Source organism: Ochotona princeps, chromosome 22 (genome assembly GCF_030435755.1).
Source record: "Ochotona princeps isolate mOchPri1 chromosome 22, mOchPri1.hap1, whole genome shotgun sequence".
NCBI lineage: Eukaryota > Metazoa > Chordata > Mammalia > Lagomorpha > Ochotonidae > Ochotona > Ochotona princeps.
The window spans coordinates 3,236,894-3,261,858 of NC_080853.1; positions in this window are offsets into that span (position 1 = coordinate 3,236,894).

Below are 24,965 nucleotides of genomic sequence, written 5' to 3' on the forward strand. Positions count from 1 at the left end.
CCCAAGCCACCCAAGCCCGGTGTCGTAACCAGGCTGGCATCGTCACGGGCTGCGGCTCTCCCCGGCTTGGTGCTGAGGCACTTAGCTTCGTGTGGGCTTTTGTTTGGTGTCAGGTCTGTGTGCACACGTCGCATGCACGGAGCTCAGAGCTTTGAAGTTTAAGACCAGTTGTAAATTCCTTGAAGGCCTGTCCTATTTCCTTTTATACTAGCCTGTTAACAAGCTTCGGAAAACTGACTGGGAGCACAGCTGGGTCGCTCCGCAAGGCCGGATCTAATTCAAACCAGAAGCCTGGGCGGGCCGGGCTGTGTTTACACACGCACCAGGAAGAGCCCTGCACGGCCGCAGAGCCGTCTACTGCGGAGGCTTTGCTGCAGACCGAGACCCAGTTGGGATTAATTAGGAAAGGAAACGCTCCAAGTTACTTCTCTAGTAAGAAGAGACCTTGGCACCAGATGAAATTCAATGATAAAAAGACGAGGATGGGAGAGAGAGAGGGAGCGCCACCCGTAAGTACATGTGTAACATAGACTAGGACCCCAAAGTGTGCAATCGAGGAAACACACTTCCGGTTCCGGGGGTGAATGCAGTCACATGACCCGTGCCTTGTACCCAGAGACACCCTGAACCGTTACTGAGGGGCGACTTGGGAGGGTGAGAATCAGGCATGAAGTCCTGTGGCCCCTGGCACGAGTGCCAAGGAAGGCGTCTCCTGCACCACAATGCCCTGCTGGCACTGACGGAGAGTGGCATAAAGACCCACAGTCCAATGGTGCCTGGGGAGGATGAGGACGTGTCATAGTGCAGGAGACGGCGTGGCTGTGGGAGCTGGGCCACTTGGGCCAGCCAGCTGCCAGCCAGCTGCCAGCCAGGCACACTGGCCGTGCGCTTCCTCGCCTCAGCTCACTGTGGCCCCTCAGTCGGTCAGGTCCCACACCCCTCCAACACGCCAGCAAGGGACTCTCCCCCCGGGTGCGACCCAGCCCCACGGGCTTTGTCATGGTGGCTGAGAGCCCACGTGTACCTGGTTATGGGACCAAAATATTCCACCAGGAATATAAACAGCTGCTCATTGGAACCATCTTGTCACACAGGGTCCTGCTCTTCTGGGAAGCCTCCAGTCGTAGAACAAAGGCAGAGTCTGCCTTCTAGGAGGATGGGGGTGAGGGGGCCCCCGGGAGCCCCAGGAGACAGACTTCTAATCAGGCCTGGTCTTCCTCTTCTCTGTCACCCATGGTAAAGCGTGAGATGACACAGCCTGTCTCAGAGGATTACTTGAGGGACCAAGAGAGTCCTTCCCTGGCTGGACCCCGAGGGAGGCCAGCCAGGCAAGCACCAGGACAAGATCAGACTTTCTAGAGTACAGGCTGGCGTCCCCCAGAGGCTCTGAGCAATGGCGGCAGAAACCCGCGGAAGGTGTCAGCAGGTGCTCAGCAGGGAGTTGGTTCTCCTGATTGTGTGGGTGTGTGTAAGGTCAGCATTGGAAATGTGTATCGTGCGCATCTTGTATGTCCATAGTACAAATTTCCAAGTTTTTGGTTTAGTTCCAAATGCTCCAGATAACATTGATGGGAAAGTCATCTTTTCAGACACACACACACACACACACACACACTGCACACATAACACATACTGACACACAATATACACTGAATCACACGCACACATGGGTACACACCGCATACAATCACACACTGACACCATCACAAACGCACAACACTTTGTTTTACAAAAGTAGAATCCCTGCTTTCATTCAATCACATATTTCATAATGGGCTTTTAAAGGAACTAGATCTATTCACAGAAAAATCACAGATAAAATATGAAGAGTTCCCATTTATTCCACCTTACATTTCCCTGTTATTAAAAAATGAATTCCTTTGAGAGGTGAATAGCAGATGAGAGAGAGAAAGTGCTCGCAGAGGCTCTTTCACGCCAGGATGCCTACAACAGCCTGGGCGGGGCCAGAGCCAAGGTCAGGAACTCACTGACTCAAGCCATCAGCAGTGCCCCCAGGGTCTACACTACCAGGAAACCCAAGCCTGGAGCCACAGAGTGAAGCCCAGGGACCCCAGTGTGGGGGCAGCAGGAGTGCTCGCAAGGAGATGCACATTTCTGGTGTTGAAGGAACTGACATTGGTGATCACTGAAGACTACCAGCACTGAAGGCAGGACTCAGTCAGACCTTCCCAGTTCTTACCTAACACCTCGGTTCCTCTCCAGGATCGCACCCAGAATCCCATGAGGTGTTGAATCATCACAGCTCCCCACGCTGCCCTGGGCTATGACACTTTCTCGAGCTAGCTCCGTTTCTGATGACCTTGGCAGTTGGGAGGAGTACTGGGCAGCTGGGCTAGCCTGGCGGGATCTTCCTCTGTGGGAGTTGGGTGTCCTTCTTGCGACCACACTGGCTGTGGGCTTGGGGGTGAAGTGCCCTCTCCCTGCCATCACGCTGGGGTGCAACGGTCGCTGTGGCTTCCTCCTGCCCACGTCAGCTTCCATCTCCAGCTCAGCTGGCTGCTGCATTCCCTCATCAGAAGATGCAGTCCTTTTGAGAAATCAGGATGACTTGGGGAACCGTGACAAGGCGCACATCCGTGTGTGAGCATGCTTGCTCAGGACTAGGTGGTCTGTGCTGTGATTTCTGGAAGCCAACTACTCTCCTTGGAGGAGTCAGCTCGTTGTCAATGTTGCCAAAGTGTCCAGCAGGAAAGATTCCTCCACTTGGTCCACCTTCCGACGGGAGCCAGTTTCCTTTCCTCTTTGCCATCGGCCATCTGTGCCATCTGCGTCATCAGCGACTCAGAGGGGACGTGAGTGGCGGCATGCTTGAAGCGCGGCTTCTCTCTACACTCAGGCAGGAGTCTCATCCCCTTGCGGGATGTGATAAGGGAAGAAATGGCATAGGCTTGTTAAGAGACCATTACAAGGGCTGAGGCCAGTGGGCCAGAGCTGTGGACTGGACACCACAGCACAGAAAACTCTCCTTGCCTTGTGGCTCAACCAGCAGCAAGGCCACCCCCAAGGAGGTCCGTAGATCCTGCATCTCCAGGACCCTAAGCCAGATAAACCTCTTTGCTTTATACAAGCACTCGCCTCGGGAGGGTTGTTACAGTGATGAAAAACTTGCTCTTCTGAATATACTCAGATGGGCGACATCACATGTCAACCTTCTTCAGCTGCTTAGGTGGTACCCAAAGTCAGCAGAGAAGTCAGAACAGGTTACATTTTGGGAACAAGACCCTCAAGAACCTGTGCTTAATTCTAAATATCTAGCAAGCCTGGGAGAAACACGGGTATTCAAGCCTATCAGGCAAGAGCCACGCTGAATCATCTGGCTGTGTCCTGGCCAAGTCCCTCTCACCTCCACCATTGAACTGTGGCTTCCTTCAGAAATGTCTGTATCTTGGAGATGCTTGTCCTGGTCCCGCCCTGGTGGAACACGGTCTGCCGTGTGTGCGGCCTCTACTGTTGCAAAATTTACACAAATCCCAGGGACCCAGTCCTTTGCAAATGGAAAAGTTGACAACTATTTACTCACTGAATGAAAGCCAAGCCACATCCACTTTTCAGTGTTTACATCGACTCAAAAGTTGCTCCCAAGCCAGGGACATGGACACTGTGGGGGCCCCAAGCAGGAGATACCCTGCTTTCTTGGGACTTGACCTGCCACGGTGGTAAGGGAGTGAAGCTAAGTTCTCTGCTGCTCCGTAGATGCGGCTGCCCACTGGCTCCTGGGTCAGGCTTAAGGCTCATAGCGCCTGCCCCATCGTCAGCTCTGGGCCCTTAGCTAGCACAGTTCCCTCTCCCCTACTGCTTCCTGCCATAGCCCTTCGAGGGTGTGAGCTCCACCAGGAGAGGAGCCGACTTCTGTCCTCCATTGTATTCCTGATGCATAGAGCTGTGCTAGGCCCTCGTTAGGTGCTCAGTAAATCCACACTGCAAAACAGGCTGGGCCACTCTGCAAACCATGGCCAGTGTGGGCACTGCAAGGCAAAATGCAGCACCCTCGGTAAGCTTCCTGGCCTGAGTGTGGGTCACTGAATCCAGACTTACCCACTCCTGCATCTGTGGTGCTCCTCTCCGCTTCCCACACTCCACCCACAGAGGGGGACTGCAAGAGGAGGTTTTGAAGGAAGAAATGCTCTCTCTTCTTCTGGGCCTTGGCACTTGTCCTATGCCTGACCCAGCTCCTGTACTATCCAGGGCCAGGAAAGTATGCACACCTCCTCCAGGAAACTTTCTTCTACTCTGTCCTGCTTTTCTCAACATCCCTCCTACCACCTTACCCTTCGCCCTCTCCCCGTATCAGGGATCACCAGGGGACCAAGGACAGGCTGTTTCCCTGAGATGGTGGCCAAGACAACTGGAGATATGCAGGAGCCATGAAAACCGGACTTCACTGTTCCAAAGGCTCTTGCTCTTGACCTCAGAGCCTCAGTTTCTTTGTCTGCAAAATGGGAATAACGCTCTCTGCCTTGTGGGATCTTAAGGATCGAGTTACTTTTTCATTGTTTTAGGTTGAGCTCGCTTGCATGGGTTGTTCCTTCAGGACATGCTTGTTTGTCCTCTGTGGGAGAACTCGGAATCTCCTGTCCTCTGTGGGAGAACTCGGAATCTCCTCAGACTTGCTGTGTTGACTTCAGGCCAAGAGGGAAGAGACAGATTTTTCTTCCTTAAGAAGAATTTAGTGACACAAAGGCACTTTGAAACCCTTTGGGGGTGGGGGAACTGGCCTGATAGTCTAATGGCTAAATTCTTGCTTTGCATGTGCCGAGATCCCATAAGGGCACAGGTTCAAGTCCCAACTGCTCCACTTCCCATCCAGCTCCATGCTTCTGGCCTGGGAAGGCAATAGGGAATGGCCCAAAGCTTTGGGACCTTTCATCCACATGGGAGACCCCTGTACCCATGTGGGAGACCCAGAAGAGGCTCCTGGCTCCTGCCTTCAAATCAGCTCAGCTCTAGTCATCAAGGCCACTTGGGGAGTGAGCCAGCAGGCTGGCTGTTTGTATCTCTTTCTCTCTGTAAATCTTCCTTTCCAACAAAAATAAATAAATTCAAAACAAAAGAAGAAGGAAAAAAGGAAATAAGCCTTTCAGAGGACACTACATTGTTTACTAGCCTTGCTGCCCAAATTGCCTTGGCATAAGAAGACACAATGGCCTAATGCATGGTGAACTGGTGACCTTGACAGAGGGCAGGGACTGGACATTGGGCCAGCTCCACTCTTAGCCTGGGCACCTGGGCTTGCTTGCTTCTCAAGCAGGCAGGGCCTTCTCCCTCACAAGGTCTCCACACAGTTTTGGGAGTCACTCAGGGGTGCTGCTGGAATCTGGCAGGCAGAGGCCTGGCATGCAGCACATTCTGCCAAGCCCAGGACGTCTCCCACCCCCCTGGACAAACCAAAGTTTGCTGGCGTTGAGGGCATGGAGTTTCCTGGCAGCCAGGAGGGTCCAGGCTGGCCTGAAGGCCCGGCTGGCAGCCAGTGGAGAAGGCTGTCCTGGAGCTCCCGGGTCTCAGTGTGGTGAGCCTGAACCCCTCTGTTGAGTACTTTCCCCAGAAAAGACCTGACCTCAGGAGGCTCGTGGTGGGAAGGGCACGGAGTAACAGGAATTTTGGATTTGTAGTGAACATACCGAAGACCCCAGCCAGACATTGCTGTTGGTGTCATGGGGGAATGGAATGAGTGAAATGGGCAGGGGAGGCGGGGGGCAGGGGAGGGTGGTTGCAAAGGGCCCCCTAGGGCGGTGACAGAGCAGAGAGACTGCAAGCCAGAAAGGGGCAGTCGTGTGGATGGAGGGGGTCAGCGCAGCCAGCACAAGCAGCCAAGGGCAGAGCTGGGATTGCTCCAAGGCCAGGACGAGGCAGACAGCCTGAAGCAGAGCAGGCCAGAGGAGAGAGACGGGGGAGTGAGGCTGCTCCAGCTCACAGCTCATGGGCGTCTACTCTGGGCGAGGTGGGAGCCACGGCAGGTGCCATGGCTGTAGCGTGCCTCCCACCATTCTGTCAGGGCTTCTCTGGCTGCTGTGTGGAAGGGAGCCTGGGTCATGGCTGCACCGAGGTCAGGAGAGAGTGATTGTGGGCAGGGGCATGGCAGGGGAGCCGGTGACAAGTGGGGGTGTTCGGGTGTGGGTCTCAGCAGGGCCAGCAGGGTTCACTCCCAAATGATTGCGATGGCCAGGGCTGGGCCGTGAGGCATCCAAGCACTCGGGTCGTCTTCTGCTGCCTTCCCAGGCACACGAGCAGGAAGTCGAATGGGGAGCAGGAGGTAAGACAGCCAGAACTTGAATCCACACTGTGACACGGGATGGCAGCTGAACCTGAGCACCCCAGCATTGGCCCCACCCCAGGTTCACTTATCCCAGCAATGACTGCAGCTCCAGACCCCACACTGGCTACCATGCTGGCCCAGGTCACCCCTCTTGGGGCCTTTTGTCCCTCATGCCTTGAGGGCCACCACAGCCCTGACCTTTCCATGCCCTCGGCCCAGGACCTCACCCACATGGTCCAGGAGGACTTGCAGCTCCCTTGAAGGCCCAGGGGCCTCTGCAAATGCAGCAAGGGCCTTGGCTGTGCAGCCAGCATGGGTGTTCTGAGGGGGCCGCAGCAGCCAGCAGAGCTCCGTGCAACAGGCATCAGCTGGACACTAGTCTGTCCCCCAGGACATGTAATGACGTCTCGAGGGCCATTCTGAGGGGTCTCAAGTGGAGGTGAGCTGCTACTGGGCTCTGGGAATTGGGCACCAGAAGTCCCCCTCCCCCCCCCCCACACACACAGGGCAAGGTCCAGGCCAGCCAGCCTGATTAGTGAAGACTTACCTGGAGCTCCACGGTGCCAGGGCAGGCCCCCACCCCAGAGCCAGACGCAAAGGTGTAGTGACCAGAAGATGACCCAGTTGGAAGGAGGGGAACCCTGGATGGAACCAGGGCCTTGGCCAGTGCCCATTGTATTAGCACACACCACATTAGTGGGGGCAAAACCATGGCAGGCAGAGGTGACAGGGATTGGGAAGGACAGACAGGGCCAGGCAGAACATGCAGGTGGAAAAGCCCAGCTTTGTCCCTGTGGCAATGATGAGCCACAGATGGTTCAGAGGGGGTGGCTGCATTGGGATGATCTCCTAGGGACCCAGGCCTCCAACCCCGATGGCCCGGTTTGTCACCACTGCTGCCAGGCTATGTGTCTAACAGAGACATATCTCGCTCGGTGCATTTCCTCTGGTCGTCCTCACTCCCGACCCCGGCTGGGGGGTTCTGAGGAGCTGGCCACGTCCACGGCAGCCCCAGCATCCTCGCCTGGCCGCCCCCTCCCCCTCTGGTCCGCAACAGGGCTGGGCTTGTTGCTAAACCCTGAGAACAAAGGCCCTGGCCATTTCCAGTAATGCAATTTCATGCCCGGGGTCTTTCCCCCCCCCTCGGAGCCTTTTGATCCCAAGAGGAGCGTGTCCCGGGCAGAGACAAAACAAAGTGCGGGCATGGCCGCCATTCCAGGAAGCAGGCCTCCTCCGACAGCCGCTTCCTCTGCGGGGTGGCAGCCACCACACCTAACTGGGCTCTTTTTTCTTTCAGAAATGAGATTCCTTTTGCTGAAAGCTCTCAGAGCGGAGGACTGCTCCCCGCCCCCACACCTCCACGGCAGCTGGGCCACAGTCTGTTCCTGCTACTTCCTGTGCGATGGACAGAGCCGGCTCTGGGAGACAAGGAGACTGAGGCACAGAACTCTCAAGTCGCATGCGTGGCTGGGAAGTGCCAGAGCCGCAGCCGTGGCCTGGTGTGCCAGTGGGGGGAAAGGAGTCTCACCCCGGGGGGGCCCTAAGGTTCAGCCCTCTCTGTCTTCTTCCACCATTGCCCCCTGCCCTGGATACCCAGGCAGAAACCCACCCTGCATTCCAGGGTCCTCCATGGTCCACCTGGAACTCAGGAGGCAGCGAGCTTGGCAGGGAGGAGGGATGGGAGAAAAATTAGTCTGCCATCTAGAAAAGTGGCTGAAGGTCAAACTCAATGTGCTTCGTGAAGAAGGGGCTACTCTTCACAAGAGGGATGGGGCCAACGCTGTATGGTCAATGGCTCTGGACCAAGCTTGTTTCTCCCGGCTCATTCTGCCTCACTCCCCTCATAGTCACAGATGGCTGCCATTGCTCAGGCCATTGCAACTCACACAACCTTCCTGGAGGCAATGTGACCAGGATACCTTCGTCTCATTGTACAGCCCATCACTCCTCACTGGCCAGGATGGAGTCCTGAGCCCACCCCCAAGGGGAAGAAAATCAGGCTGTGGTGGTGAGGTGTTAGCAAGGGGAGAAGGAGGAGGCCATGGCCAAGATCGACAGAGCCAAGCCCCTCAGCTGCGGTGCCAGCCAGGAGAAGACACTGGCTGAGCAGACGTCAGAAGGGTGGGCAGGAGCCACCATGGCCAGGGGTCCAGGCAGGGTCCTGAGCTCAGCTCTCTACGGTGGCACCTGACCCACCTGAATTCACACAGGACCCACATCCCCAACACGAGGAAGCAACCCCCGCCCGTGACCATGGGGTCTGGTCCCATGAGCCCTGCCTGGCTTGCGCGTGCCGTCTGTGTATGCGAGCATGTGTGTGCATGGTGTTAGAATGCACGTGGGAGTGACCTTGTGTGGGCGTGTGACATGCACGCGTGTGTGTTGCCTTGGGGGGCAGGGGATTGCTTATGTGAGCATGTTTGTATATTGATGCACATGCGGTGTGTGCGAGTCCTGTGAGTGTTAGAGGAGCTGTGCGCACAGCCTGTGTGATCCTGCACTCGTGTGTGTACAGTCATGATGGGACTCACTGCTGTGTGCACGTGTGTGGGAGGACTGCGCATGTGTGTGGCTCGTTTTCCCAGCAAGCCTCACCCAGTTCCCTGTGAGTGGACCCAGCACTAGGCCTAAAGAAGAGGGGACAGGAGGCTGCGGTGCCAATCCCAGCTGTGTGCATGTGATGCCCGCGCAGAGCCCAGCTGTCCCTACCTCAGCCGCGTGCCCACGGCTTGCTGCCCTGGCAGGAGAAACTGTCCTTGCACCCGCACACCGTTCGGGCTCTTCCAGGAGGGCCACAGCAGCGGCTACGGTGGACAGGTGTGTGGCGCAAGCTTGCGGAGCCAACCTCAGGCCCCAGAAAACCGGCCGGAACCGGAGCTGAGTGGGGCTGGTGCGTGGGGGCGCCCCCGGGTGCAGGGGTGTAAAGGTGACACTTCCCTCCTGGCTCGTGTCTCGCCTAGAAGGGAGGCTCACTGGTCTCTCACCACGGCCCCCTTAGCAATGCACTTACACGCACTCCAGGAGCATGAATGTGCCCACAAGGTCTCTTCTAACAAAGAGAAAAAGAGAGAAAAAAAAATAAAGCTTGGGTTGTAAATTGTGTTTTCCTTAATCCGCATGTTTGTAACTTAAAAAAAAAATTGTACCAAGTACCTCCTCACTCGTGGTGCTGGATTCCCACCCGCACCCCAGGACGCAGAGGGCACTGGCCCAGAGGAAGAACTCTGGTGGGCGCGCCTGCCTGCGCCTACGCACCCTCTCGGCGCGGTTCTCTGCTGCCCGCCCCAGCAGTTGTAGGCTCTAGTTAGCGTTTCCCGCTGCGGGCCGGAGACAAGCGCCAAGGCTGCTGAAGGCCGCGGCGGACCCTTTCCCACTACACTGAGCAGCGGGATGAATCCCTTGTGATGCGTTTCCCCAGGGCTGGCTGATCTGAGCTGTCAGCACTGAACTCACAAGGACAGGCAGGGAGCTGTTGCCAAGCGAACCCCAACCCCAGCCCGCCCCTCCATACGCAGGAATCTCTCCGGTGGTGGCGGACGCCCGGCGTTGCTGCGGGAGAGGTATCCTGGTCCTGGCTGACAGCTCTTCCCTGCGTTTGAGAGTCTAGAGCTCGGGTTTGGGGGTTTGAGTCCTGCCGCGGGACCAGGGGGTGGGTGGAGGGGGGCTCCTCTCCAAGGAGCTCTTAGAGGAATGCGTCCTTCCGGGGCAGTTAGGGGCACGCCCCTGCGGCCGCGCCTGCTGGAGCGCCGGGAAAGCGAACAGGTGCAGGTGCTTGGCCCGGCCCAGGAACTGGCAGGCGCTGAATGATGCGTTCGTCCGGATTGTGTCTGTTGGTTTTGTCGGGGGATTTTTTTTTTTTTTTTTTTTAGTAAACATCATTACATGCCAACGTGTGCTCCTTTTTGGGAAAGTGAAAGACGTTTGTAACCAAAGAGAGAAAATCACCGGGCTTCTCTTTGTTTTGCTGCTTCAACAGCAGGCACACCTTCAGGCAGAAAATGAGGTGGAGGATCTCACAGCCCGGGGTCGGCTGGGACAGGCGCCGCCCCACCTGCCATACAAGATAGGCTTCCAGGGGCAGCTGTTCAAATCGCCTTGGAACCCTAATCACACTGGAAATAAAATACCAGAGGAGGAGGTGGGCTTGGTCAAGCAGCTAAGAATGCCAGCTGAAGGGCGGTGCTGTGGCATATGAGGGTAAGCAACTACCTGCTGTGCCAGCATTCCAGGCATCCCAAATGGGTACTGGTTTGAGTCCCAACTGCTCCACGTCCTGCTAATGGCCTTGGAAAGCAGCAGAGAATGGTCCAAGTGCTTGGGAGGCCCAGATGAAAGATCCGGCTCCTGGCTGCACCCTGGCCCAGCCCCAGCTGTTGCAGCCACTTGGGGAGTGAACCAGGGGGTGGAAGACATCCATCTTTACCTCTCTCTTCAATTCTGCCTTTCAAATAAATAAAATAATTTTTTTTCCTTAAAAAAAAAAAAAACAAGAATGCCAGCTGCACATTGGAGTGCACTGGCCTGAGGCCAGCTCCTAACGTGCACCCTGGAAAACAGCAGACAACGGCTCAAATCCCTGGGTCCCTGTCACCCACCTGTTAGCCCTGGTCAGTTGGCTAGTTGTCATTTTACCATTGTAGGTGACGGATTCATGCCTGTGTCTGTTTCCCAGAGCCAACTGCAGTCCCTAGGGAGTGGGGGCAGGGGCAGGGAGAGGACCTTTGTCACACGTAGCTGGAAGTGCGTGCACACACATGGAAGTGAACATGTGAGATTTTACACACCCCGTCTTAAGGGAATAATCACAAAACCTGGCACAGCATCACCGGCTCTATGAACAGAAAATCAGCACGGCCAGGATCCCCACTTGGCAGGCTGCTCTGGGTCCTCCAAGGCCGAGCCCTGCAGCAAGCTGGGGCATTGGCTGCTGGGGCTCCTCTGCCCGCAGTATCTGGAAAGGGATCTGCAGACAAGTTTCCTCTCCTTATCAACACCTCACCGCTGCCAGAGCAGGTGCACCTGAAGAGCCATGGCTCTGCTCCAGCAACCCAGGCGAGCAGATGCTGCCAGCACAGGGCGGCCACAGCCGTGGCAGCCGGAGGGACAGGAGCCCGTTGTCCATCTTTCCCTCAGGGTCAAGCCAGGGCTCGGGCTAGACAGGGTCATGGGAAGGTGCTTCTGGTGGCAACTGGCCCCCCAACAAGTAGCCCATTGAGGTGCTGTTGCAAGCCAGGCCCCATGCTTGGGTCTGGGGCGACAGTGAGGACCTCACTAACTAGACTTGCAGCCCATGGTAAAAGCCATACACCCATGTACCCATTATACAAGGAAATCAAGAACCTGTGGGCATGGTAAGGTTAGGAAGGTGAGGCACTTTATTCCAGGACAGCATGGAATCATATGGCCTGCTCAGGAAAATCATGAAGGGGCTTCCTGGAGAAGTGGCATTTAAGCCAACACTTAGATTGCCATTCCCAACCCCATTCTCTGCTCACTCCTTCTGCTGAGGTTACAAGAATTGAACACTTGGAGCTGACATTGTGGCCCAACACATTAAGCCACTACCTGCAATGCCTGGCATCCCCTGTGGGCACCAGTTTGAGACCTAGCTATTGCACTTCTGGTCCAGCTCCCTGTCAATGCACCTGGGAAAGCAGCAGTTGGTAACCCAAGTCTTTGGGCCCCTGATACTCACATGGGGAACCTGGGAGATGTTCCTGGCTCCTGGTTCCTGGCTCCTGGCTCCTGGCTCCTGGCTCTGGCCTGGCTCAACTCTGGTCGTTGCAGCCATTTGGGAAGTGAACCAGCAGATGGAAAGTATCTCTGTTCCTCCCTCTCTGTCTCTGTAACTCTTAAGTAGGAAAGGGGGGGCATGAGGTTAGCAGCACTGGTAGCTGTTGTGGACCCAAGCGGCTGTGTGGGTGCCTGTCCTTGGGCCCCCTAGAGGTGCAGGTGAGGAACAAGACAGCAGGGAGCAAGAGGGGGCAAGGACACCTGTGGGAAGCTGGCCATGTTTTTGAGATGACATGATGGCAGCCTGGAGGCTGGGGTGCTGGGGAGAAAGTGGAAATGGACAGAGGAGGCCAGGGGTGACCACGCCACTGCCTGACCCTCACCCACACCAGGAGACTACAGACAGAGCCCCGACGCTTCCCATGTGTGCAGGAGACCAGCCCCCCAAGCAAAGACCCAGAGCATCAGCAGTGTGAGGGAACAGAGATAGTACTTTACGGTATATGCAAGAATCTTTTTAAAGGTGACAACTTGGCTGATTTGATCTGTTCTGCTCAGGAAAATAAAGCTTGGATCAGTTTTGTTTTTGCAAAACAGGCCACAGCCCATCACTGGGATGCCCACACCACCCCCAACCCCAACCCCTGACCCAGCCCAGTGAGCCAAGGACCCAGGCAGCGGAGTGGGAGCAAGGCAAGGCCCGCGTCAGAGCTCTTAAACCCAGCGAGGAGCCGGGAAGAGAAGTAATCAGGCTGTAATTGACTGCTTACTAATGGAATCTATTAATTTACAGCCACAAAAGAATCAGCTAATTTGTGGTTAATGGTGTCTAAAAGATAAACAACATAGATTAAATCTACAGAGCACGGCTGTGTTCTCCAGGCCCTGTCTGCACAGAAACTTTCAGTGTGGGAGAGGGACCCAGCTGTCTGGGGGACAGCATCAGGAAGTGGTCACCCGGAAGGGAAGAGAGGCTTGGGAGAGATGCGGTCTCTCTGCAAGCCCCAGGCGTGGGTCCAGACCAGCCTCGCCAACCCTCTGGGTTTCCTTCATTTTTTACAAAATTCTCTCTCTCTTGTTTTTTAAGGTTTATTTTTAATTTTTTTTTGAAAGGTTGAATTACAGAGAGAGAAGGAGAGAAAGCGATCTTCCATCTGTTGCCCGCAGCGGCTTAGGGTAGGCCAGGCCGAAGCCAGGAGCCCAGAGTGTCCTCATGGTTTCTCTTGCAGCTGCAGGGACCCAAGGACTTGGGTCATCCTAGACGACTGCCCTAGGCATGCTAGCAGGGAGCTGGATCAGAACCGGAGCATTCTGGACTCACACTAGCAGCCTAACCCTCTATGCCACAACACCAGCCCCCCCAAAATTTCTTATCTTGACTTTCAATTTTTTTTTTTTTTTTTAAATTTGAGAGACAGAGCTCTTTCCCTTCCACTGGTTCAGATCTTCAAATGCCCGCCACAGTCACAGCTGGGCAGCTGGAAGCCAGACCTAGAACTCAGCCCAGGTCTCTGCCATCAGCTGCTGTCCCCAAGGTGGACCAGAAGCAGGGACTGAAGGCAGGCACTCAAGAATGGGATGCAGCAGCTGACCCAAACACCTACAGGGGTTCTTCTCCAACAGCGCCTCCTCCCCAGGGGGCCTCCTCATGGGGGCCACCTGATGTGACCACCACCACCAAGGACAATTCGTCCTCATGAAGCATGGTCCTACTAAAGGGCTACTTGCCCCAGACGTTCCACACGACCTCAGCTCAAGGCTGATGATGCTGGTCCAGGTTCCATTTCACAGCTAAGAAAACTGAGAGCCCCAAAGGGGACCCTGAATCCCACTGCCATGAGTGAATCTCAAGTGTGTCCAAGTCCGGAGTCTCAGCTTCTGGCTGGATCTCCCTAAGCTCACCATCCTCACTGCGCTCACCACCCAGGAGGGGAGCTTCCTCTGACTCCATCCTAAATAATATTATCCAGGCCTAGTAAATTAGCAAGCTACTTGTTTCTAACATAAACGTAGAACAAACACCTAACTCTCAGACCTGGTCTGTGTCCCGCATCACCTTCTTGGGGGAGGGCCAGCGATATGAGGACAACACGATCCTAACCACGCAGCCCCACAAGGCAGCATCAGTGCGTTCTCGGAGGTGACCCTCCGCCAGCCCTTCCCAAATACAACCCGCCCTCTGAAAGGCGTTGGGACTCCTCCTCTTCCAGAAAGCCCTCCCCACCTCCTTCAGCCCACACACATCCCTCTCCTTGTTGCTAGAAAACCCACACCATTGGCAAGCCACAAGCAGATAGGGCGAAAATAAGGAGATAGGGTCTGTTCCAGCAGGAGGCTGTGCGATCCTGGAGGACTGGAAAACAAAACCAAAACAATCCCTGCACCTTAAGGCTCGGCCCTGTGGGAGACAGGTGGAAGCTCATAGAAGGTGCTCAAGAAAGCCTCGGGCGGTGACTGACAGACAGGCACGGGCAGCCGGAGTGGTCTCACTCCCCCTTCCTCACTGACCAGGCCCAGTGTTCACCCGAGGATGCCCAGTCCTCCCTCAGCCAGGGTTCCTGGTGGGGGGCCTGACCCATGGCTGCTGAGTGTCCCCTGTGAGCTGGGCTTCCACCACCATGCCAGACCTCTGAAGGTGACACGAGGTGTCTCCTGAGACATTGGCACAAACCACCTCTTCCCCCACAGCAAGTGCAATTTCCTCTTCCACTCCTTCTTGTCTATGCACCCTCTCTTATCAGGAAGTCCCTCTTGCTGTCTAACCCAATCTTTCCTGCTGCAACCCTGTCTAGCTCTCTAGGCCTTTTCTCAGGCCTGGAGGGTAGCAGCTTCCTCCCTCCCAGGCCACAAGTCAACAGCTTCAGGTGAGATGAACCCCGTAGGCTTCCTCCAGGGCACTCTCCTTTGCTCCCAGCAACTTGGTTCTGACTGGTCAGAAAGTTACTCTCTCATCCACACTTGTCTGGAGTTGCGGATACAGAGCATGAGAATAAAATAAATAAACTGCTTAATCATTTGTATTGTCAAAACAGTGGCTGGGCCAAAATACCCTTGCCCTGATTCACTCCAGCTACATTCCTTGGGCGGGCTGCAGCGGGAGAGGCAGTGCAGACAGCTGGACCCATTTCCCAGATGGACACAGAGGAGGCAGGGAGCTCCTGGATCCAGCCCCACTTGGCTCAATACTGCAACAGCACAGAGGTAGACACACGCTGCCAAGGCTACAGCTTTCAGCGGTAGGTGTCTTGGGCTCCCGAGGCCCTCCCTGCCCCCTGAGGACCAAGCAGGTGTCAGCTCCCTCTGGGTAATGCTGGGAATTCAATTGCTCAGATGTTTTCCCTGCTTTGCCTTTTAATTCTCTTGGAGTATCTCTAAAGGCAGGAGGATAGTTGGTGTTTGTGTGTTCAAACCTTTTTGGCATTCTTTTGGGGGTCCCTGGCCTTATGCACTCAGAAAAGGCTCCAGTGGGGGAGATCTTCAAGGTGACACTGAAGCTCACAAGCAACAGCTGGGTTGAAAGGGGTTGTCCTCCCCTACTTCTTGGTGTTCCCCAGGAGGAAGGTGCGCCCCCAGAGCGACATGGTTGGGTTCACTGACCGGAGCCTGGCCTCAACACCTCCTGGAAGTAGTGCCTGGCAGGTGAGGCCAGGGACAAGCATTTGGGAAGACATTGTCAAAGAACATAAAATGCCAGCGAGACACAGGAGGGGTCGACCTTGACCATGGAGACCTCAGCTAACAGCAGTCCTGGACCCCATCCTGACAGGCACCAGCAGACTGGCCGTCAAGGGTCCTCAGGGGAAGGCACACAGGTGAGATGACGCATTTGCTAACCAGCTCAAGCCAGCCGTTCCACAATGGATGTGTACATGCTAATGTCACACAGGGCTTAGATCGGTTTAGTCCACTAAAATAAATCACCTTAAGACATTCCTGGACCTGAAACCACCACCACTAACATGCAAAGACATCTAGCGACAAGGACACATGTTTTGTTCATACTTGGCTCAGGATTGACAAGAAAGTCACCAAGACTGAAATACAAATAGGTAGACCTGGCATGTCGGCTCAACTGGCTAACCCTCCGCCTCCAAGCATGGCATCCCACATGGGTGCCAGTGTGTATCTTAGTTGCTCCCTTCTTGTGACCTGGGAAAGCAGTTGAGGGTATTCTAAAACATTCACTCCCTGTACCCATGTGAGAAACGTGGAAGAAGCTCCTGGCTCCTGGCTTCAGATTGACTCAGCTCCAGCCATTGCAGCCACGTGGGGAGTGAACCAGTGGATGGAAGATCTGTCTCTCTGTCTCTCCTTCTCTCTCTAAATCTGCCTTGCCAATAAAAATAAATACTTTTTAAAATGCAAATGGCCAACAGACACATGAGAAACATGTAAATTCATGAATGATCAAGCAGTGACAATGAAAACCACTGTGATGTTACTTTGCTGTCTTTCAGAGCAGTGAGTTGGGGAAGGCGGGGTGACGCACAGTGACGGCTAACAGGCTACAGCGTCCCGCTCCAAGGGCACAGACTTAGCCAGGCTTGATGTCGCAATGTATCTGAAAATCAAAAACCCTTGCCAGCATGTGTTTCTCTCCCTGGAATTATCCAGAAACCTTGTGTAAGGAGGGAAAATACCCTCACTGCCTTTATATGGGAAAGGTGTCTGCAGGCTCAGCGCCCAGGACCGGTCGGGGGGGTATACGCTGCAGTTCTGGCTGGGAAGTGACCACTGAGCCACCAGGGAGAGCGACACCTGCACAGGACGCTGACAGTGCACGGTCCCGCAGAAGACCAGCTTGCCCGGCAGGGTGTGTGTGTTCCATTTTAGCACACCATGCACCTGAGCGCACACAGAAATCTCATGGGATGGAATTGAAAGATCAGTTGGGTTTGGCACATACACAAAAATTTGGAAATCTACGCCATGAATAATTTTCCAGATGTTCAGGAAAATGCGTATTGTGCCCATCTTTCAAGCTTTTTCTGCACCAAAAATAATCTATCTTTTCATTCCATCTTCCAATGCTCACGTTTTGAAGTTTATTTGTGCCTGAAAGCATGTGCAGGCGCAGTGTGGGAGCAGCATTCACAGACTGTTCGTGGTCATTTTCTTTGAGGTAGATGCATTTGTTTCTCTTCTATGTTGCCATTGACATGCCCAGGACTGGGCCGGGAGGGGTGGGACTTTGTACACGAACCTGCAGTTCTTACCAAAAGTCATAGAACGTACATCATTTGCCTAGTACTTTTACTTCTAGGAATTTACCCTGGGGAAGTAACCAGTGATGGATGTGGAGGTTTATGTACAAGGATGTCCATTGTAGAGGTATTTACAAAAACACCAAGTTGGAATCAGCCGCAACATGCAACAATCGGGGATTGTTCAAAGAAGTGTTGGTTTGCTTTTATGATGAAATGCTATGCAATCATTGACAGGTACGGTGACTATTGGATGACATGACAAAATGTTCCTGACACAAGGGAAAAAAATGTTGAAAATGGCATATGCAGTGTGACCTCATGTTAAAATCCAGGGCATTGAGAAGACAGGGGACAAGCTGGCTGAACGCAGGACCAGAAAAGTCGAGGTGGAGTATTTCGGTGCAAAAAAAAAATCTTGAAACTTGCATATCCTTTTCTCATAATACCCACTTTCCACAAACTTTCTCAGATCCTTCCCACACTTGCAGTGACAGGCACCAGGCCATGGAATCCTAGGTGATATTAACTTTTTGGTATTTTCTTTCCCTTTGCAATTTCAGTTAAAAAAAAATGTGCTACTCTCACAATCAGATTTCAAAAAGCCTTATTTGTTTTTATTGGAAAGGCGAGTTTACAGAGAGGAGGAGAGACAGAAAGATCTTTTGTGCGCTGGTTCACTCCTCAAGGGCTGCAACGGCCAGAGCCGAGCCGAGTCGAAGCTGGGGCCAAGAGCCAGAGCTTCTTCCAGGTCTCCTACATGGGTGCAGGGTCCCAAGGCTTCGGGCCATCCTGCTTTCCCAAGGCTGCTAGCAGGGAGCTGGAAGGGAAGCAGAGCAGTTGGGACATGAACCGGAGCCTATATGGGATCCCAGCACTGGGAGGTAGAGAACTGGCCAAATGAGCCACTGCACCAGGCCCCAGATGTTTTTTTTTTTAATGGAAAACAAAACAAAAACAAAAACAAAAAACCCTGCAATCCCAAAAATGTTTACCCTGAAAGGAAGGAGTTGTTTGTGTGCATCAGCTCTAGTTTCTAAGCCAGACAGCCTGGCCTGGACGGTTCCAGAATGACCCAGGGAAACAAAGGAACCCTAAACTTACAGCTAAAACAGCGCTTTCTGGGTGTACTTCCCCAGTGCCACCTTGCTCAGTCTTCCCCTTGGGGCCATTCCCTGGCACCCCACAAGCCTCCCTGGCGCTGAGGGGAACTGGCCCATTTCTAACACTCAGGCAGAATCCGGCTGGCTCCAGCTGGCACTGGGCACTGCTGACACTTGCTCAACCCTCCTGGGTTGTGTAACGAGGCAGAATGAGCTGTATTCTCAGAAAGCCTTTGTTAGGGCAGGACATGGTTTCTAAACGCGTGTGAAGACACAGCCGGTCCTCCTGGGGAAGGCCAGCTCTATTGCTGCAAGCAAGGCAAGGCACAGGGGGCCAGGAGTCCCAGGGAGCTGGAGCCCACGTATGCTGCTCTCCCAGACCATAAGCGGAGAGCTAGATGGGAAATGGAGCAGCCAGAACACAAACCAGTGCCCATATAGGATGCCTGGGATTGGAGGTAGAGAATTAGCCAGTTAAGCCAACTCACCCCAAAATCCCATTATTTTTCACAGGAAGACAGATGCATGGATGAAGGGCAGTGGTGCCAGGAATGAACCAGGGCCCCCCAACATGTCTCCCTTTCCTTACTTTGTCACCTGCTGGGCTGTTTCCGGCATCTTCCCTGGGCATCACCCGTTCTAAAGGACTCTGCTGTCACAGGTGTCCTGGATCCTCTGGGTGGGGCACACAGAACATGTGATTTAAGGAAGCTTTACTGTTGAAGGGGTCTCTGAGACTATGAAGAAAATTTGGATGTGGATTGAATATGACACGCTATTAGTAAGTTGATATTTTGTTGTTATGAGATTATGATTATTTGGGGAAAAAATACTTATCTCTTAAAGATACATATGTAAGTTTTTTGGGTGGGATAATTCAGGGTGTAGGATGGCCTTACACTTCTCCAGTGGCATGCCCTCCCACAAGGGAGAACATGGGGGAATGGTTCTCTGAAGTCAGGAGTGGATTCTGGGGTTTCCCATACTGTGCACAAACTTGAAACATTACACTATTGAAAACTTAACTAAACAATCCACATAGAAAAAGGAAGCAAAGGACACAGACAGAGAAACGCTGCTTCCCTGGGGACAAGCTTTCCTCAGTCAGAAAGTGCGGTGCTGCACCTGCCGGGAATCAGGTCCCGGCCCTGCTTGACTGGGACGGACTCACACCGGTCCTCCCACCCCCGGGCTTGTAGCCTGGCCTGGACTGGACGCCCACTAAGGATGGGACCCAGATCAGCACAGTTCACAGTGGGTCTGCCCTGGGGGCAGAGCTGTTTGCCCTTTTCCAGGTGAGTCTAAGAGAGAGGAGCTGGGATTGGCTCCGCTGTGGTCTGGATCCCACCTCATCACCAATCACACTGCTTCACCAAACACTGAATCCTGAGAAACACGTCAAGGCGCTGTGGAGGCAAAGTGCGTTCTTCATCTTCCTTTGGATGGCTAAAAATTGTTGCTCGTTGCAAACAAAGAGTTTATAGAAACTGCAAAAGACCAAACATACATGGCTTCTATAGATCCTAAGTTGTTTACAATGAATATCTCTTCAGCTTATCATTTTGCATCCATGGTGACCATCTGGGTGAGGGTTACAGATCACGGTTGGATTGTTCTTTGGTCATCACGTTGACTTCTCACTGTGGCCATGAAGGAGCTGTTGGGATTTCAGGGAGATTTGAGCCAAGAACCAAGGGAAGTGGGCCTTGTGCCGCCACCGACGAGGCTACTCCTTGGCATGCCCACATCCTGAGTCAGAGCGTCCAATCCGGATCCCTGCTCATGCCCCTGGAAGGTACAGCCCAAGTCCTTGGGTCCCTGCCACCTGAGAGACCCAGATGGAATTCTTGGCTCCAGGCATCACCCTGGTCCAACCCCAGCCGTTGTAGCCAGTTGGGGAAATAGACGAATTGATGCCACATCTCTTAGCATCACTCCCTTCGGAGACACCCGGAAGTGAGAGGATCTGATCTTAATGAAAGCCGAGTGGAGGGGTGGTTTCAGATCTTCTGGAACAGGAGGCTGTCAGTCACAGGTTCCGGGACCTGGGCTTTTCTGAGACATTAACAGATTCCTCTGCAGACGTTGTCGCCCACAACTCTGTGAGTGCCATTGGTATCTGTCCCTGTGGGCTCTGGGAAGATCTGGTAGACGAAGGGGAAGCGAAGGGAAGGCAGTGGTTTGCCCGTTTGCCTCGGGGACAAACAAACCGTGCACAGGCTGAATAAAAGGCCACCAGGGTTGCTACGTCTGCAACTGCCCTTTACGCAAGTGGCCATAGAAGGCAACTTAGAGAAAGTAGAGCGACCACTGTGGCCGAGGGTGGGGGCAGCAGGTGGCACGAAAGATCTTCTGGGGTGGTGGGCTGGGCCAACGCTGGGACACAGCATGCATATTCTTTAGCTTGGTGTAACAAGGCTATGTAGCTGACTGTATCTGTTGCAGAATTCATAGCACTATGCCTATAAGAAGGACTGGAGCCCTAGCTGCTAGGTGCTTCATTGGCATGCTCCAAAGGGCCCCCGGCCTAACCCGTATATGCCTAAAGGTGCCCAGCTACCCTAACTGCAGACACACCAACCCTGTATGTCAGCTCTCACTTGAGGTCCCTCCTGCTGGGAAGCAGCCACAAATCCCACGGGCCGCAGAGGTCTCTTCCCTCACGGACCTGCCTGGACAGATGACCGGACACAAACGTCGGCCCTCTGAGGCCCTGGATGGCCTCGCTTCATTCCAGGCATTTTTGGCAGGACCTAGCCTTGTACCCTCTGATCGTGCCCCTATTTGGATGACGTCACTCGGCCAGCTCCGCCACAGCACTGCTCGTGGCCCTGGCTTCTTTCTAAAAATAGCTGCTCTGTCTTGGTTACCTCAGGACAGAGAAGACCGTGGGGTCCTTCTTGGGGGGGGGGTAAATTGGCAGAGAATAGGGGAGACTCCTTTTCCAACAAAACTCTTTCCTTCTTCCCAGAGAGGGGGTGGTTACCTGGAGGCTGACCTCGCAGCAGAGGACAGAGCTGTCCTTCTCCCCTGCCCTGGCACAAACACCCTCCTGTCACGATGGAAGAAGCAGGACGCCGCATGCCTGGCGGAGTGAACTTGCCTGGGGCTGGGGGGTGGAGAGCAGAGACTGCGGCCCACAGGGCTCAATCCTTGGCATTGCCAGGAAGCCAAGGCCACGTGCTGGACTCCCACGCACGCCACAGCTTGCCCAAGATGACGGCAAACTCCAGCTTCCCTTCCAACTTTTTCTTTCAAGGAAGGGAAACACACAGCACATGAGCTCTGCACCTGGACACAGCACAGGGTGGCTGCCCGTGGCTCCCTCAACTGGGGCGGGAGCCTGGGCTACGGTTCCTGCCTCTTGGACATTCAGGTGGTTATCACAGTTCCTCTGAAACTCACGGGCTGGGCTCCCCACCAACACCCAAGCCCGGCACACGCCAGTACCTTCCTGGGTGAGTCACAGCCCTTGGAGGTTCAAAGGCATGCGGCTGGCAAGCCTGCTAGGGACCGCACAGCCCCAAAGCAGGTCTGCTGAACAGCCACCAGGCATTGTGCTGGGAACCGAAAGGACTGGTCAGTGGGCAGCATCACAGTACCAGCAGAGGCAGGGTCATGGCCACAGCCCTTCCCAGGATTCCAGCAGATCTACTTCAGGGTAGTGGGTCCCCCAAATTCATGTCTACCTGGGACCTTAGGTCTTATTTGGAAGTAGAGTCTTTGCAGATAAAGCTAAGTTAAGGTAAGAGTTTGTCTAGGATTGGGGTTTAAATGTGTCCTGGGAGGCAACAGAAAATCACCCCCAGAGAAAGAGACACACCCGCAGAGAAGCATGTGGGGCCGGAAGGCAGAGATGGGATGACAACGGCCCTAGCAGCCAGGGTATGCCAGGCCAGGGAGCTGGCAGCCTCTGGTGCAGGACTAGCGGCCTGAGGCGAAGTCTGCTACAGAGCCGCCAAAGGCAGCTGGACTCTGATAGTTTGGTGTCAGCACAGTCACCACCACCTTCACCATCACCACCACCTTCATCACCTTGACCATCAGTTACCATCGCCGCCATCATCACCTCCACCACGTCTATCTTCACCATCAGCCTCTCTATCTTCCCTGTCACCATCACCACCGTCTCTGACACTGCCATTGTCATGACACCACGAGCATCATTTAGCGAGCTGCGTGGCAGGCACTGTGTCTCCCTTCCTCCATCCTCCCAATGACACTGCAAGGTCATTTAGGTGCTTCCATTGTCCGCCTTCCCTGGAGTTGTGAACTCAGCAAATCCCTCCCCACAGGGTGCCAGCTAAGAGGCCTCTGGTGAATAACCTATCTGTGCCACACGGGGTTCTGGCAAGGGTCAGTGAGGTGGCAGCTAAGGCTGCTGGACAGGGGCAGGGGAGGAGAGCATCTCCGTTCCCAGCTTCAGCTGTGGTGTTTCCTGCCTGCACAGCCTGGACCGCCTGAGTGCCGAAGGCCCAGCAGGAAACCAGCTAATGTCCAATGCTCTGGGTCATCCATATACCTGCCCACAGAGCCCACGAAACCCCTTCAAAGCTGCAATCCTAGTCAGTCTTGTACTCCCCAAAGATGTAACTGTTTATGTCATTCACGGGCCCTAGTGTAAAGCACAAATGTGAAAACACAATTGAGCATTTCATTACATCAGAACAGAATACACCTGGTCTTTCTGAGCGCTAGGACCAATGGACAAGCCCCGGAAGCAGGTCTGGCCTGGTGACTCTGCCGGCCCTTTGCTGTGGTCCGACACAGTCCCTGCCTGCCATACCTGGTTAGCTGGAGGTCTGTGCTACTGGGACCCCAAGGCTGGGCTGCCAGTATATCTGCCCAGAGGTGGCTACGTCAGGGCACAAGGAGGCACATGAAACCTCAGGCAGCCTGACACCACCCACACCCTAGGGAAAAGTGCAAGTCAACACCCAAGTTGGCCCTTCCTACCGTGGAAAGGCAAGCTGCAGCCTGCCCGATCCTGAATGCAATGTGATTAGATCAGCCGGATCCGACGCATGAAGGGGACAGCGGCAGGCCCAGCCCCGCCCCTGGTTAGGGCCACTTTGAGCTTTCTATGAAACTTGGGTAAAGAAGCAACCCCTGCTACTGCTGACAGGTGGGGCTCATGCAAGCAAAGAACAAGGCAGGGGGTGAGGGGGAGAGCAGCGGGAACTTCCAACTCCTCCTTGGAGCATTAGCAGCTGGGAGATGGGAGGGGGCTCCTTGCACCATGCCCACTCCTCAGGTGCTATGCTGAGCTGCTTCTATCTGCCCAGATGCCTGCCTGAGGCAGGCGCTGTGTGCCCAGGGGGCAGCAATCATACAGGCTCTGCCCTTGGGCCACCTGCACTGTGAGTGAATGTACATGGCTGTCTTCCCAAGACAGGCTTGTGACCAAAGCAGGTGGCTTTGTCCCCATGAGCTGTCATTTGCCAACTCCTGAATTCAGCGGATCTGGATACGTTCGGTCCTTCTGTCACGTCTCCAGTTCTGTCTGCTCCCCGCATCCATGCGCCTGTGGAGGCCTGTCACGACCACGAGGCCAGCATTCACAGGAGGACGTCATCATCTCCTCCCCTTCCTGCGGGCAAGGAGACCAAGGCGTGATGAGAAGCAGTGATGCTCCCAAGGTCACACCGCTGGAGGGAGACCTGGCCGTCCAGAGGCGGTGCTCGGGGATTGGCTGTGGAACTCAATGCATGAGAGGATGCGTGCAAAGCAACTGGTAGAAATCTGAGTGCCGGGGACCAGCAGTGGAGCGACAGGGTGCTGGGAGCTTCCCGTCCACCCCGGCCAGCCACCAGTTGTGACCATGTGACTCTGAGGCCAGGACAACCGTACCAAAATCTCCTCAAAAAGCCAAAATCCAATTTCCAATGCACCAATTCCCAAACAATGGCAAGCATTTGATTCTTCTCTTTACCCTAAACCCTGCACCGGCAAAGCAAGCATGCCCTCACGCCAGGGCACCTAATGGGAGCTCTCAGCCATTTGGGGAGCCTTGGCCATGGACCACTCCCCCTCCTGCTGCAGTCGGTCCCTTGAGGTGCACCTGCAGCACTGGGTACACGGAGGGAGGGTCTGCTCTAGAACTCTTTCCCACTGTCACCTTGTGACCTGGAGAGGAATCAGAACGAGTGGTGTTCTGCTCAAGTGAAGCGCGCTTGCCTTGCTGATCTCCTGGGCAGGCAGACAGGGTGCCCTGGTGCTATGCCCTGCCTCCGATTCCCTGTCCTTTGGTGAAGGCCTGAGGTCATGCCCCAGTCCCGCGACCAGCCAGGAGCTAACTCCACAGGGAGGCTCCGGATGACCTCCCATAACTCCTGGGTGGTCACACCTGTCATTTATTTCTGTCCCCCATGACCCTCCTTCCTGCCCTCCCCAAACACACACACACACACACACACACACACACACACACTTTGATAAATGACTCTCCTACCTTGGGGGACTTGGTCCTCCTTCATGTTGTTCTGCTTGTGTTGTCAATCATACACATCACCACTCCCTTTAAGGTGGGACCACATGCCAGGCATGGCTATTCACAACAGGCCATCTTCCTGGCTGATGACCCAAGGATATGCCTATTTACCTGTGTTGAACAAATCAGAGCCTTGTCCTGGCTTTTTATGGGGAGACTGA